A 15,671-nucleotide genomic window follows, 5' to 3' on the forward strand; every position below is an offset into this window, starting at 1 on the left:
ATAGGCTGGGCAATAGTGACCTTTGAAAGTTCTGACTTTTTTTTTTTTTTTTGGTACCAGGGATTGAACTTGGGACCTTGTGCTTTTGAGGCAGGCAGCAGATCCACTGAGCTAGATCCCCGGCCCAAAGTCCTGACTTTTTATACCAATAGTTCTGAACTGGAGCTGCCCTTTGGGATTGTCTGAGGAGGTTTTAATCTCAGGAACTGTTGATCAATTAAATCTGAACCCTAGGTAATTCTAGTATGTTGTCCAAGATGAAAAATGTTTTGCATCCTAAACATTCATCTGCAAAGTAAATAAATTTATATCAGTATAATACATGCTGGTTAGGAAAATGAATGGAATTTTAAGTAAATGACTTTCAAAGATTACGAGTTAGTTGTTAGTTATATTAGTCTAAATTTTCCTGCTGTTATCAATATATCATAAACCACTGGATGAGCTTGTAGCCCAAAGAACAGCACTTTTCTTTATCTACCTGACTTTGGACTTTGGGTCATTAAATCTGAGCTCTTAGATATTTGAAAGCACTGTTTCTCTGTTTCTCAAGGGATTTTTTGAGCTCAGAAAATCTAATCTGCAGTCTTCCTTCGAGGCCAAGAGCACGGTGGGTGTATTTATTGACCTTTGGTGTGACTCTCTCTGTTTTTCACGGTGGCAACCGTTCCTCGCCCTCCCTGCTTTTCCCCCCTCAGACCACTCTTCTTGAGAGAGATGTCATTGGTGCTGTAACCCTTGCCACGGGTCAAGGATGCTTGGCAGGAAGGAAAAGTGGACAGCCAAGAAAGCCCTTAAAGGGAGAGAAACATCAACCATAACATTAGGGTCTGTGCTGGAGCTGGAAGAGAGCATTGCTTTTTAATTTAAAAAATGTGGGAGTTGGGAGGCGGGGAGGAAAATACAAATAGATGTTTTCTACCTCATAGTGAAAGTAAGTGGCACCAATGTGTGCACAAATGGGGAATTGTGGTCTCTTACAAACACAGTTTAAAGAAAGGCAACAAAGCACCAGATAAAAACCTGTCCAAGAACCCACACCCAGAGAGATAGACCCTGCTCCATAGCAAGTACCCCTCTTTTTTGTTGTTGTTGTTTTTGGTATCAGGGATCAAACTCAGGACCTTGCGCTTGCAAGGCAGGTACTGGAACCACTGAGCTAAATCCCTGGCCTAAGTAGGCCTCTTTTGAAGGTCATAGTCATGCCCTGCTATGCTGAGAGAGAGCACAGATTAAAGTGAGGTGGTGGCAGCAAAGCTCAGCCTGTGCTTGCATCAGACTTGGGTGAGGCCCCCCCACCCAGCTCATTAGCTCTGCTCCCGGAGTTGAATAGTATCCCCTCAAGTATGAATGGTTCGCCTGGAACCATTTCCAAATGTGACATCATTTGGAAATAGGATTATGCAGGTATAATTAGTTAAATTGAGTTCATATTTGATTAGGGTGAGCCCGTGCTTTCCAACCTGCCCCAAATTGGGTATTAGCTTTCTATCACTATAACAAAATATCTGAGATAATCAAGAGATAAAGAGAGAAGCTCATATATTACTTAGGCTCATAGTTTTAGGTTCCATGCCATGATTTCTTGGCCCCTTTACTTCTGAACCTGCAATTAGGTAGAATATCATAGTGGGAGCACATGATATAGCAAAACTATTCACCCTATGGCCAGGGAGCAAAAGAGAGCAAGAAGGTGGCTGAAGTCCCACAGTTTCCTTCAACGGACTGCCCCAGTGACCTACAGACCTTCCATAAGGCCTCACATCTCAAGGGTATGACCATCTCCCAGTGGTGCTGTGAGCTAGGGACCAAGCCTTTAACACATGGACTTTTAGGAGGCATTGATTATCAAAGGGTTTGAAGAAGAAATCAGAAAGGCTTCCTGGGTTACTTATGGTTTGCCCCCAGGGGACATTTGGCAATATCCAGAAACTTTTTTTTTTTTCTTCCCAGTACTGGGGATTCAACCCAGGACTTGAACCCAGGGCCTTCATACTGAGCTACCACAGCCCTTTTTCATTTTTTATTTTGAGACAGGGTCTCACTAAGTCATTGCCCAGGCTAAATTTGAACTTGCAATTTTCTTGGCTCATCCTCCTGAAGTGCTAGGATTACAGGAGTGCACCACTACACATAACTCTGGAAACATTTCTGATGGTCACAACTGAGGTATAGGAGTGTTGCTTGGACCTAGTTTGTAGAGGTCAAAGATGCTGGTAGACATTGGCCAGTACACAGAACAGCCCTCCACAATAATTATCCAGTCTAAAGTGTCAGGAGCACTGACGTTGAGAAATTTACAAAACCCACACAACCAAGAGCCTTGTTCTGCTGATCAGTGGGCCTGCTGGGTTTCTACTGGTTTTGCCTGGCCCACTAACACTCATTCATGCCACTGTCACCAGTTTGAGGATTGGTTGGGCCACAAGGTCTGAAATGGCTTCAGTGACAGGGATGATACTTGTTGCTGTTGTTGGCTGGAACCCTCCACACCCCTGTTCTCCTTCCTATGGGCTCTCATCCTCCCAGAGGTGGGAGCTCATTTCCTTACAGGACCATCTTGGGCAGCTTTCCAATGTTATGGAGCTGTATGTCTTCTTGAACCCCATTCAGCACCAATCTCACTGCAGGACAAGATCAAAGAGGCGGCAAGATAGATCTATCTCTTAAAGAGTAAAAGGAAAAGTTACATGGCAGCAAGGTGTGCATACCCCGAGGGGAGGAATTTGTGGCCAAATTTTGTAATTTACCACATCTTCCATCCATGGAACACCTAATCTTTTAAATCACCTATTGTAAATATTTTGTTTTGCTTAAACAACGAAACCAAACAAAAATCCAAGCTATCCTACTAGGTATGGCTACCTCTTGCCCATAGAATAATTTTCTTCACTTTTAATTGACTTATTTATTCAATAAACATCAATAGCACTTAAAATAGCACTGTACCAATTAAAGGCAGGCAGAGTCTTCTAAGTGCCATAGTCCAGTGGAGGAAATAGACAGATGAAAAGAAGTGGGTATTTATCAGGAAGACTGTAATGCAGACAGAAGAGTTGAAGCTGCTTTTGTTGTACATGTCTCACAGCCACATTAAGGTGGACTTTAGAAGGTGGAATCTGTGGCTTTGGTCATATCTCAGCCTCCTCTCCTATTCCTCACAAGTGGGTGAGTGGACAGACCCCAGGAGCCTTGGGATGTAGTGTTACATTCCTGAGGCTACTGAGATTTGAGAATTGGTTATATGTGCTTGTTATCTGTGCTAGAGGCTTGGTCCAGCCCCCGGAAGAACCATCAGCACATCTTCTACACATGGTCACTCAAGGACTGCCAGACACCTGGAAGCCCTGAGTCATTAGCTGTGACTGAGGTAAGGCAGGTGAGGATCGGTGACTCAAAGATACTCTTCCTGGAAGAAAAATGTGCAGCGTGCACTCATCCTGCTAATGGTGGAACTGTCACTATCAACTTTACTTACAAAGGACAGATATTATTTCCTCCACTGAGAGAAGAATCTGTGGCCAGATTGATCTGGATTTAAATCCTGGATCTACAAAGCTACATAATGCTGGGCAAGTTACTTAACTTCTCTGTGCCTGAGGACATATCTGTAAAATGAGGATTTTAATACTACCTGCTTTATAGGGCTATTGTGAAGAGCAAATCAACACATGCAAAGAATTTAGAGTTTGCAATAAGTAATAGCCATTTCATGTGCTTTCAATATGTTCCTTGCACAGAGCTAGAATTTCTAGAGTGGATTAAAATAGGACAGTTTGGGTGTAAGATAAGTAGCTTAGACCTGCAGCATTTTCCATCTCTGTTATTTTCTTCTTGGAGGTAAAATGTAATTAACATGTCTGATCAAAGACTCACTGGATACAAATAAAGATGACTAAATCTCACTATGTCTTAGGTAAGACAGCAATGTTTTTCATCCAAAGCTGGAAAGCATTTTATGAACTTCATGTTCTGTGAGCTTAAGTAGGTGTAAGAAGTCTTAAGGATGAGTGCTAGAACTTTCCGGCACCAGGAAGGCTTCTGTGTCCCCAGCACTTAGCTAAGGAGGGCTCTCGTGGCATTCTTCCTGAATGAATTCAGCAGGCCATTGCTCATACCGTGCCAGAGCCCTACTTGAACAGGTTCCGACGGTCTGACGAGAAACTCCCACTTAGTCCCTGGGGTAATAGGTCCCTTCTGAGAATTCACTGCTCATCATCACATGCTAGTTGTGACTTTAATAGGTGAGTGTCTCAGAGGAGAATGGGTCATAGGCCAGGCCATAGGATACTCACCTTTTCCTGGGGACAAGAATTTAGTGGCTGTTCCCACCACTGTGCTGATCCCGTGGGATGAATTATTCTAGTGTGGGGACAGGAAACAGGTAGATCCCAGAGCTCTCCCAAGACCTTGGGACAGCTAGGGTGTTCCAATCACCTAAAACCAGACACATGCTGTCTCCAAACGACACCTCCTGAGGACTGTGAACAGACTGGGAATATTAAGATCGTTTAGCAAAGTTCTTGATCCTACTCTGTAATCAGAGTCCTGGTCAGATGCTTTGGAGAACTGAAAAGATGGGAATCTTGCTGATGTAGGAACCACAGCATTTCTGAGAACTGCCAAGGCAATTGACAAAGGTAGAGGGTGTGTTTGGGACAGAGTGGGGACCAAATCAGTTCTGGGAGCTGGCACACTGAGCTCCAACGCCTTGAGGTCCTGCTTGGCTCTTTCCTCTGCATCTACCTGGGAAGGAAGGCTGAGACTCTGGACCCTCCCAGGTGCCTCTCCAGACCACACCCACACCTCGTCCCCAAAGGAACCCAAGGTTGAGCATGGTCTGTGAGAGGGGTTTGGAAATGCGATGGTCTGACTGCTTCTATCTGTCTTACCTTGGGCTGCCCTAACAAAATGCATTAGATTCAATACCTTAACAAAAATGTATTCCTTACTGTTCTGGAAGGTGAGAAGTCCCAATCAGGGTGTAGCATGGTCAGGGGCTGGTGAAGGTTTTCCTGGTTTGCAGAAGGATACCTTCTCACTGGTGGAGACAGAGAGAAAGCTCTTAGGTATCCTGTAAGGGAACTAATCCTGTCATGAGGGCCCCATCCTCATGACCTCTTCTAAACCTCAAATCTTCCCAAAGGCCTCATTTCCAAATACCTTTGCACTGGGGGTTAGAGCATCAGCATTTGAATTTGGAGGTGGGGACACAATTCAGTCCATTCCACTGCCCTGAATATAGAAGATATCATAGCCATATGCAAGGGCAGGCTAGAACCAGGTTTTGAGGGGGCAGCACCCAGTGGTTCAGAATCAGAGATTTGCAGCATTCTGTGAGGTCATATGTGGGTACTTACTGGGTCAGTTCTGGATCAGATTTCTTAGGTTCAAGTCTTAGTCTCTTACTAGATTAGGTTTCTCAACCTCCTACTGCCTCAGTTTCTGTATCTATAAAGTGGAAATTCTAATAGTGTCTCTCTTACAGACTCAGTGAAGATTAAATGAATACATACAAGGAAAGTAAGTGGTAACTCTTTTGATCCTGTGGGTGCCTGTGTTGGTGAAGAGTCACTCTTGATCATAAGAGTTTGAAAGTGGAATTAGGCTGCCTGGCTGAAGTGTTGCAGAGAAGATGGAGTCAAAACACATCCTGAATTCTTTTTTTTTTTCCATTTAGTATACTGGTACATTTTAAGTATATAATACAGTTACATTCATCACTGGGATCTTGTACCTTTACATGATGTATCTTGATTCTTATTTTTTCCCCATTCCCCTGCCCTCCCTTCACCCCCTCCACCCTTCCCTATTTACAAAGACTTTGTTTCCATGTTTTTCCTTTTCTTATATTTTTTTCTTTTCCCTTATTTCCTTTCCCCTTCCCCTCCCACTTCCCCTATTCCTTTAAACATTTTCTTCGTATTTCAAAATATCAACTATATATTTGATTCTTATTTACACTTTTAGTTTTTCACACCAGAAAAACAATTCCATATTTACACATGTGTGTCCTATTTATTTCACTTAAAAGTATGGCCTCAATGTGCATCCACTTAGCTATAAATGTCTCTCTCATTCTTTGTGGCTGAGTAGTACTCCATTTCATTAAAAAAAACCACATCTTCTTTATCCAGTCTCCAGTTGATGGGCACTTGGGCTGTTTCCAAGCTTTAGCTATTACAAACTGTGCTGCTATGAACATGGGTGTGCGTATATCACTGTGGTATGATTCTTTTAATTCTTTTGGGAAGATACTCAGTAGAGGAATAGCTGGGTCAAAGGGGACTTCCAATCCTAGTTGTTTGAGGTATCTCCATATTGATTTCCACAGTGGTTGCACCAGTCTGCACTCCCACTAACAATGAAGAAGGGTTCCTTTCTCCCCACAACCCCGCCAGCACTTGTTATTGGTTGATTTCATGATAGCAGCCATTCTTTCTGGGGTGAGGTGGAATCTCAGCGTTATTTTCATCTGTATCTCTTGAATGACCAGTGATGTTGAACATTTTTTCGTATATTTATTTGCTGTTTTTACTTCTTTGTCTGAGAAATGTCTGTTCATTTTGAGTTGGGTCTTTATATTTGGGGGGTCTAATTTTTTTCAGTTCTTTATAGATTCTAGATAGTAGACCTTTGTCTGTGGAACAGCTGGTAAAATTTTTTTTCCTACAGTGTAGGTTGTCTCCTAGGTCTGTTGGTGATTTCTCTTGCAGTGCAGGAGCTTTTTAATAAGAGGAGATCCCAGTTGTTAATTCTTTGTGCTAGCTCCCATGCTACTGAGGATTTGTTCATAAAGTCCTTTCCTATGCCATTGTCTTTAAGAGTTGTACCTGACTTGTCTTCCAGCAAGTTTAATATTTCTGTTTTAATATTTAGATCTTTAATTCACTTCAATTTTAGTTTAGTGCATGGTGACAGATAGGGGTCTAGTTTTAATCTTTGGCAAGTTGAAATCCAGTTTTTCCAACACCATTTATTAAAGAGGCTATCTTTCCTCCAGTGAGGATGGTTGGGTTCTTTGTCAAAGATGAGGTAGCTGAGTGTGTCTGGAGTTGTTTCTACATCTTCTAATCTATTCCACTGATCCTTGGGTCTGTTTCTTTGCCAATACCATGCTGTTTTTATCACAGTGGCTTTGTAGTACAGTTTCAAGTTGGGAATTGTGATACCCCCTGCCATGAATCTGTTGCCTAGAATTGCTTTTGCTATCCTAGGTCTCTTCTGGTTCCAGATGAACTTTTGGATTGTTTTCTCTAGTTCTGTGAAATATGCTGCTGGGATTTCAATCGGGATTGCAATGAATCTGTATAGCAGTTTTGGAAGTACAGCCATTTTCACTATATGGGTTCTTCCTACCCAGGAACAGGGTATGTCTTTCCATTTTCTTTCTTTCTTTTTTTTTTTTTTTTGGTACCAGGGATCAAACTTGGGACCTTGAGCTTGCAAGGCAGGCGGCAGAACCACTGAGCTAAAATCCTTGGCCCTCTCTTTCCATTTTCTTATATCCTCTTCAATCTCTTTTTTCAGAGTGCTGTATTTCTCAATGCAGAGGTCTTTTGCTTCCTTTGTTAGAGTGATTCCTAAATATTTTATTTTTTTGGATGCTATTGTGAAAGGGATTGCTTCCCTAATTTCTCTTTCAGTGCCTCTGTTATTTGTGTACAAGAAGGCTATTGATTTTTGAGTGTGGACCTTGTATATAGTTACTCAACTGAATCTGTCAATTAAGTCTAGAAGTCTTTTGACAGAGTTTTTGGGTCTTCTATGTAGAGTATCATATCATCAGCAAATAATGACAATTTTAATTTCTTCCTTTCCTATCTTTATTCCTTTTATTTCTTTCTCTTGTCTAATTGCTGTGGCTAATGTTTCCACAACTATATTGAACAGGAGTGGTGATAGTGGACATCTTTGTCTTGTTCCTGATTTAGCATGAAGATTTTCAGTTTTTGACCATTTAGTATGATATTGGCTGTTGGTTTTTCATAGGTAGCCTTTATCAAGTTGAGATAAAGACCATGTATTCCAATTTTCTACAGGGTTTTTATGGGTGTTTTATGGCTGTTCAATTTTATCAAGTGCCTTTTCAGCATCTATTGAGATGATCATATGGTTTTTGTCCTTGACTCTGTTAATATAGTGTATTACATTTATTGATTTGTGTATGTTGAACCATGCTTGCATCCCTGGGGTAAATCTGACTTGGTCAGGGTGTATGATCTTCTTGATGACCCCCTGTATTCTGTTTGCCAGGATCTTATTGAGGATTTTTGCATCTATGTTCATTAGGGAGATTGGTCTGTAGTTCTCTTTTTGGGTTGGGTCTTTCTCTGGTTTTGGAATCAAAGTAATACTTTCTTCCAGGAATGAATTTGAAAGTATTGCTTCCCTTTCAATTTCATTGAAAAGTTTAGAGTAGTGGCAATAGTTCTTTTCTAAATGTTTTTTAGAATTCAGCAGTGAAGCCATCAGGACCTGGGCTTTTCTTGGTTGGTCACATCCTGAATTCTTGACAAGAATCCCAGGGCAGGGTCTGGAGTGGTAACGTGTGACTGTTCCTTCTAGAGGGGCTACAAAGCCAGACTCAGGTCAGGGACATGGACTCTACCTGCGAAGGCAGGAGAGATGGGAAGAAGACAGGAGGAGCTTGGGGCAAATTCTGACACATTAACTCAGTTCTGAGCCATTACAGTGTTTAAAGATGTGAATCAGGCCCAGTGGCATGCCCACCTCCAGGACTCTGCTTGTGCTACTCCTCCTGCCTGTCATGGCCTCTCTTTTTTTCCCCATTAAGTTTATTGGTACATTTTCGGTACAAAATACAGTTACATTCATCATTGGGATCTTGTACCTTTACATGGTGTATCTTGGTTATTTTTCCCCCTCCCCTGCCCTCCCTTCACCCCCTCTACCCTTCCCTTTTTGCAAAGACTTTGTTTCCACTTTTTTTCCTTTTCTCATATTTTTTCTTTTCCCTTCTTTCCTTTCCCCTACCCCTCCTACTTCCCCTGCTCCTTTAGACCTTTTCTTTCATTACACAATATCAATTATACATTTTTAATTACAATATCAAGATTTAGAGGACATTACCACAGATTTTACAGAATTTAAAAGGATATAGAAAGCATATTACAAAAATATTTTTCGGCCCTTCGCCGTGGTCCGACCCGGAGGAGGGCGGTGCAGTCTCGCAGCGCTGCGGAGATCTCCACCCAGGGCAGTTCTCCCTCCCTGGGCCTCTCCCATCCTGCTCTCGAGTGTCCTTGCCTCCTAGGCCTCTCATATCCGATACCGTGGGGCGAGGTGAGAGCAGGCCCAGGGAGGGTGATCAGGCGGAGGAGCTGCAGTTTCTACCAAGATGATAGAAATACTGACAACAACTGACTCCCAGAAACTGCTACACCAGCTGAATACCCTGCGGGAACCGGAGACCAGATGTCAGCCAAAGGTCTGCAGCTTGAGACTAATTGAATCTGCACATGATAATGGCCTTAGAATGACTGCAAGACTGAGGGACTTTGAAGTGAAAGATCTTCTTAGTCTAACTCAGTTCTTTGGCTTTGATACAGAGACATTTTCTCTAGCTGTGAATTTGCTGGACAGATTCCTGTCTAAAATGAAGGTACAGCCCAAGCACCTTGGGTGTGTCCGACTCAGCTGCTTTTATTTGGCTGTAAAATCAGTAGAAGAGGAAAGAAATGTCCCATTGGCAACTGACTTGATCCGAATAAGTCAGTATTAGTTCACAGTTTCAGATTTGATGCGAATGGAAAAGATTGTATTGGAGAAGGTGTGTTTGAAAGTCAAAGCTACCACTGCCTTTCAGTTTCTACAACTCTATTATTCTCTCATTCAGGACAGCTTGTCATTTGAAAGGAAAACGAGCCTAAATTTTGAAAGACTAAAAGCTCAGCTTAAGGCATGTCACTGCAGGATCCTATTTTCTAAAGCAAAGCCTTCTGTGTGGGCCTTATCTGTCATTGGATTGGAGATCCAAGCACAGAAGTGTGTAGCGTTAACAGAAGGAGTAGAATGTCTTCAGAAACACTCCAAGACAAATGGCGGAGATCTGACCTTCTGGCAAGAGCTTGTATCCAAGTACTTAACTGAATATTCATCAAACAAGTGTTCCGAACCAAATGCTCAGAAGTTGAAGTGGATTGTTTCTGGGCATACTGCACGGCACCTGAAGCACAGTTACTATAGAATAACTCACCTCCCAACAATTCCTGAAACGGTTTCTTAATTGGTAATTTTGGTTGCTATTCTCTGTATAGAAAAAACTGTATAATTTTCTTCTACAATTGAAGTATTGAAATATTGTCTTCAAAATAAACCAACTGGACTTGGAACAGCAAAAGGGAAAAACTGTATCACCAATCTAGACAGCTAATACTTGAAGGCATTTGCTATATATAAGGTACAATACCCTAAGAGCTGGGCACGGTGGTGCAGGCCTGTAATCGTAGCACCTGGGAGGCTGAGGCAGGAGGATCATATGAGTTTGAGGCCAGCCTGAGCTACATAGTGAGTTCAAGTTCAGCCTAAATTACATAGCGAGACCCTGTCTCAAAAAAACTTAAAAAAAAAACCCTTAGGAATTTCCAATCTCTGATATATATGTTAACCATTTCATTAAATTAGCAGCTTAGAAAACAATGTCCTCTTTAATAATCTGAATTTTTAAGGTAGTGCTGAAGTAATGCTTTTTTTTTTAGTAATGCTTTTTTAATTGCACAGTTTGCTAAACGTAGTCCTAAGCTCTAGCTCATTTAAAGTTATAATAGGACCAAAAGTTTGATCCATATATGAACTAATTGGAGACTATTAGCTTATAAGCAGAGAATCATTATGAACTTGAATGTTACACCTAAAAAAAGAGTAATACAAAGCAGATGATCGCTTTTGGGTTTCTGAAAATTGCCAGTATGTCTCAACATATTGCTATTGCAATTGGAATGATAGAAAGTAATTCTATTCATAAAAAACATAAATTCAGTCACTGCATATATTCTATATGTTCTTGCCATCTAAATTTATTAACTTACAGTAATGATTTATCTTTTCCTGCTCAAAACTGAATGTTAATATTTAATACATCCACAGATGATTATGAAACTTGGACATGAAAAATTTACTTTTAACAACTAGTAGTATTTAGATAAACTTTTGATAAGTTGGGGGTTTTTGTTCTTTACGTAAATAGTATTATTGCAGCAACAAAAAAATTTCTTTGAAGCCTTTCTCCACAACCCTGAACTATGGACTCCATAATGTTATAATTGATTTATGGTAGTATTTAGATAAACTTTTGATAAGTTGGGGGTTTTTGTTCTTTACATAAATAGTATTATTGGAGCAACAAAAAAATTTCTTTGAAGCCTTTCTCCACAACCCTGAACTATGGACTCCATAATGTTATAATTGATTTAAACTGTGAACCCTCGGGCCAGGGATTTAGCTCAGTGGTGCCACTGCCAGCCTCGCAAGCACAAGGGCCTAAGTTCAATCCCTGGTACCAAAAAACCCCAGAATAATCAAAAAACAAAATATTGGGCCAGGGATTTAGCTCAGTAGTTTCGCCGCCTGCTGCGCAAGCACAAGGACCTGAGTTCAATCCCCGGTACCAAAACAAAAAAAAATAATAATAAATTATGAACCCTCAAAACATCACAACTAGATTAGTATGATGTTCTCCATCTTTGGAAAATTACCTAATTAATATAATGCTGCAGTAAGATTGTTTAGATTTGAATTCATCTGTAAAGCTAAAGATATAATGTGTGAAACAATACATCCTGAAAAGGTGAACTGTGAATCTTCTTTTCTAGCATTAATTTAACTTTCTGTACTGGATCAATATATTATAGTTAGGTGATTTGGAAAATGGTAACCTACTTAAATTTAAATGTTAAATTTTAAATTATGAGGTTTACATCAAAACCAACATTTCACACATGCACTTTTTAAAGGCATAATAAGGTTATACTGTAGATAATGTAATGGTTTCTTGGCACCCATAATGCAAGTAATAGATAGTTCAGAGATGAGAATGTTATTGCTATATGGGAATTATATTTACATTTAAAAACATTCTGTATTAAGCCAAAATGCAGACCTACTAAGTTTGGCATATTCATTGAACTATCTTTAATGTTTCTTCTAAAAAAACAGGTGACATTTGTATCAATGATAAAAATTTCTATACAGAATCTACTTCCTCAGTCTTATCTAGTTCCATTTAAAAAAATATGTTCTATTATATTACATAGTTAAGTCAAAATCAATTACCACTCTGAAAACTTGCTTTACTCCAAGTTCTGGTTAGATAAAGCACTCCAGGTTTTACTATGGACTGTTTCTATAAAACTGCCATTGCTTCCAGTTTCGTTTTGTTTTGTTTTGTTTTTTAAGGAATAAAACATACTTTCACAAATTTCCATAATGTATTTTAAGAAAAGTAAGGAGGCACCACCATAATTATGAGATTGCTGAGGTAGTGTTTGGAATTCTCCATATGAGCCAATCAATATAGGGAAATGTACATATATTGTTAGTACAGCCTGAAGCCTGAGTCTATCCAGAATGGATGTAACCAATTTTGACATCACGTTACAGATAACCAAGCATTGAAAAATAAACCAAAGGAACACAGTATATTCTACCTTTAACTTTTTGTAAACCATGTCTTGTGGATACTTTCAGTTTTACCATAAGGCTGATATATTTCAATATTTTGAAAATATCAGCATTAATTTCGAGTTGGCAGAGATAACCTAACCAACTACTTTTATGTTTGGCACTAAGAGATATACCTTTCAATAAAATTATTGAAATGCAAAAAAAGGTCTTTTTTGAAGTAAATTTGACAACTCTAAGAAGTACCTTGGAAGACAAAATAATGAAACTGACTCTGGAGGAAATATAAAATATGAATAGCACCTATTAAAGAAAGTATATTCCTAGCTTGAAAACCTACCTATATGACGACAACAGGCTCATGTACATTTTAATTGATGAATTATATCAAACATTTAAAGCAGAAAAAAGAAGGAACATGTCTTCCCTCATTTTAGGAAATCAACATTGTGCTAATCCTAAAACTGGATAAAGACCATGGAAGAAAAAAGTATGAACAGAGATAAAAATTTGTTTAACAAAACAAACTATTAGAAGTCAGATCTGGCAGTATGTAGAAAGTGGTTTTATTATAGGGGTGGCAGTGTTGATTCAGCATTGGAAGATCCACCCCCATAAGCCATCATTTTAATAGAGGAAAGGAAAAAGCCATATGATCCCATCAGCAGTTGCAGAAAAATTCTACAGCTAGACTAAATGGACTAAATTCTACAGCTGTTCATGGTAAAAGTTACCATGAGACTAGAAGTAGAACAGAAACTTCTCAACAGATAAAACATGTACTCCATACTTCCAGCAAAAATGCCTTATATGAATGGAAAAGATACAATGCTTTCTCCCTAAGGTGGGGAACCAGGGCAGATATGCATACTCTTCATGTGTCCATTAAACTTTGAAACATAGGCCCAAACCAAAGTAGTCTGGCAATAAAAAGAAACAAATAGCATTGGATTGGCAAGGTAGAAGTAAAATCTTTATATGTAGATAAAATGATCATCTGCAGAGAAAATACTAAGAAATCTCTAGGAGGCCCTAGAACTTGTACTTGAATTTAGCAGGATTAGAAAACACAAGGTATATATAAAAACTCAGGTCTGTGTATACTTGCTATAAATGAAGTATTGGATACCGAAATTTAATTGGATATTGAAAGTTATGTAGGAGTACAAAGGAGCTAGAAAAGTGAAAAGAAAAAAAACAGTGTTGGAAGACGTTTATTACTTAATTTCAAGACTTCTTTTAAAGCTACAGTAATCAAGGCAGTGTTGGCATAAGGAAAGACATATAGATCATTGAAATAAAACAGAATCTAGAAATAGAACCACACATATATGGTCCACTGAGTTTTGAAAGATTATTTAACACTAACATTTTATAGAATATAAACTTGAGTAGAGGAAAAGATAGTGTTTTCAGCGAATGGTACTAGAATACCTGGTATCCGTATGTAAAAACTTAACCTCAACCCTTTATTTCCATACATAAAAATAACTTGAAAGGATCTGTGAACCTAAATATGAAAGACTGAAACAATAAAACTTTAAGAAGAAATTATAAGGGAAAATGTTTGTGAATTTAGGGTAGGCAAGAATTTCCTAGGATACAAAAAACAGGATATATAAAAGAAAAAATTGAAATGATATTCCATCAAAATTTAGATCTTTAAATGACATCGTTTAGAAAATGAAAAGTAGTCCTTAAACAGATCATATTTATAATACATATAACCAATGACCAGAATATATAAAGAACTCTTACAGCTCATTAATAGACAACCCAATTAAAAAGTAGACACAAGAAGATGATAAATAGCCAGCACAGCACAAGGAAAGGTGTGCCACACTAGGATCAGAAAAATACTAATCAGTACAATAACAAGATCATATTATACACTCATTAGGGAGATGAAGTTAAAAGTTTTAAAAGAACAAATGTCAGCTTAGGCGTGAACAAGTTAGAACTTTCTAATAATGCTAATGTAAATGTAAAATGATTAAACCATTTTGGAAAAAATACAGAAATTTCTTGTATTACTGTTAAGAACAAACAGTTCTGTTCTTAAGTTTTTACTTAAGAGGAATGAAAACACGTGTTCACAATAGATTTGTACATACAAGTTGACTATCCCTTATCTGAAATTCTTGGGACCAGAATTGTTTCAGATTTTGGTTTGAAATCCACTTGATCTGCAAAGAGAATAGCTACTTTTGCTTTTTTTCAGGTTCTTGTCACATGGAGTATTGTTTTCCACCCTTTAACTTTCAGTCTTTGAGTATCTTTTTGAATTAAGTGTGTTTCTTGTATGCAGCATATTGTTGGATCTTGCTTCTTGACCCATTCTCCCAGTTTATTTCTTTTCACTGGTAAATTGAGACCATTAACATTGATGGTTAAAACTGATACATATTGACTTATCATTGTCATGACTTTTTCTTTTTGTTGGATTCTCCCCCTTTCCATTTAATTTCTTATCGTACCTGACAGATTCACTCTGCTGGGCTTCCTGGGGTTGTGATCCTCGTCTTTTCCTAAGATATTGTCTAAAATGTTTTGGAGTGCTGGTTTGGTATTCATGAAGTTCCTAAGGTGCTCTTTGTCATGAAAGTATCTTATTTCTCCATCCATTTTGAAAGATAGTTTTGCATGGTACATCAATCTGGGCTGGAGGCTGTTTTCCTTTGTGGCTTGAAATATGTCACTCCAGCTCTTTCTGCCTTGAGGGTTTGCATTGAGAAGTCTGCCGTGATTCTGATGGGCTTTCCTTTGTATGTGATTTGTTTCTTTTCTCTGACTGCTTGTAGAATTTTGTTCTTCTGTTGGATTTCTGGAATCCTACCTATTATATGCCTATGTGTAGATTTTTTTTTTGATCAAGGCTAGATGGAGTTGTATATGCCTCACTTATCTGTATGTCAAGTTATTTTCACCTGAATGGAAAGTTTTCTGCCATCACTTTGGTGAAGTTTTTTTATGTCATCTGCGCTCTCTCCTCTTTCTTCATTGACTCTGATCAGTCTTACATTATTCTT

The 15,671-nt window shown here is 39.0% G+C and overlaps 1 protein-coding gene and 1 pseudogene across 8 annotated transcripts in view; both read left to right on the plus strand.

The window, feature by feature from the left end:
• The window catches only part of Alpk2 (alpha kinase 2), a 170,240-nt gene that overhangs the window by 54,985 nt on the left and 99,584 nt on the right, over nucleotides 1-15,671 (plus strand). The window lies entirely within an intron of this gene.
• LOC101717803 (cyclin-G1 pseudogene) lies at nucleotides 9,749-12,439 on the plus strand (annotated as a pseudogene).

The sequence above is a fragment of the Heterocephalus glaber genome, unplaced genomic scaffold, assembly GCF_053883595.1.
Source record: "Heterocephalus glaber isolate CG9 unplaced genomic scaffold, H.glaber_assembly_v1.0 deba00000331, whole genome shotgun sequence".
Classification (NCBI taxonomy): Eukaryota; Metazoa; Chordata; class Mammalia; order Rodentia; family Bathyergidae; genus Heterocephalus; species Heterocephalus glaber.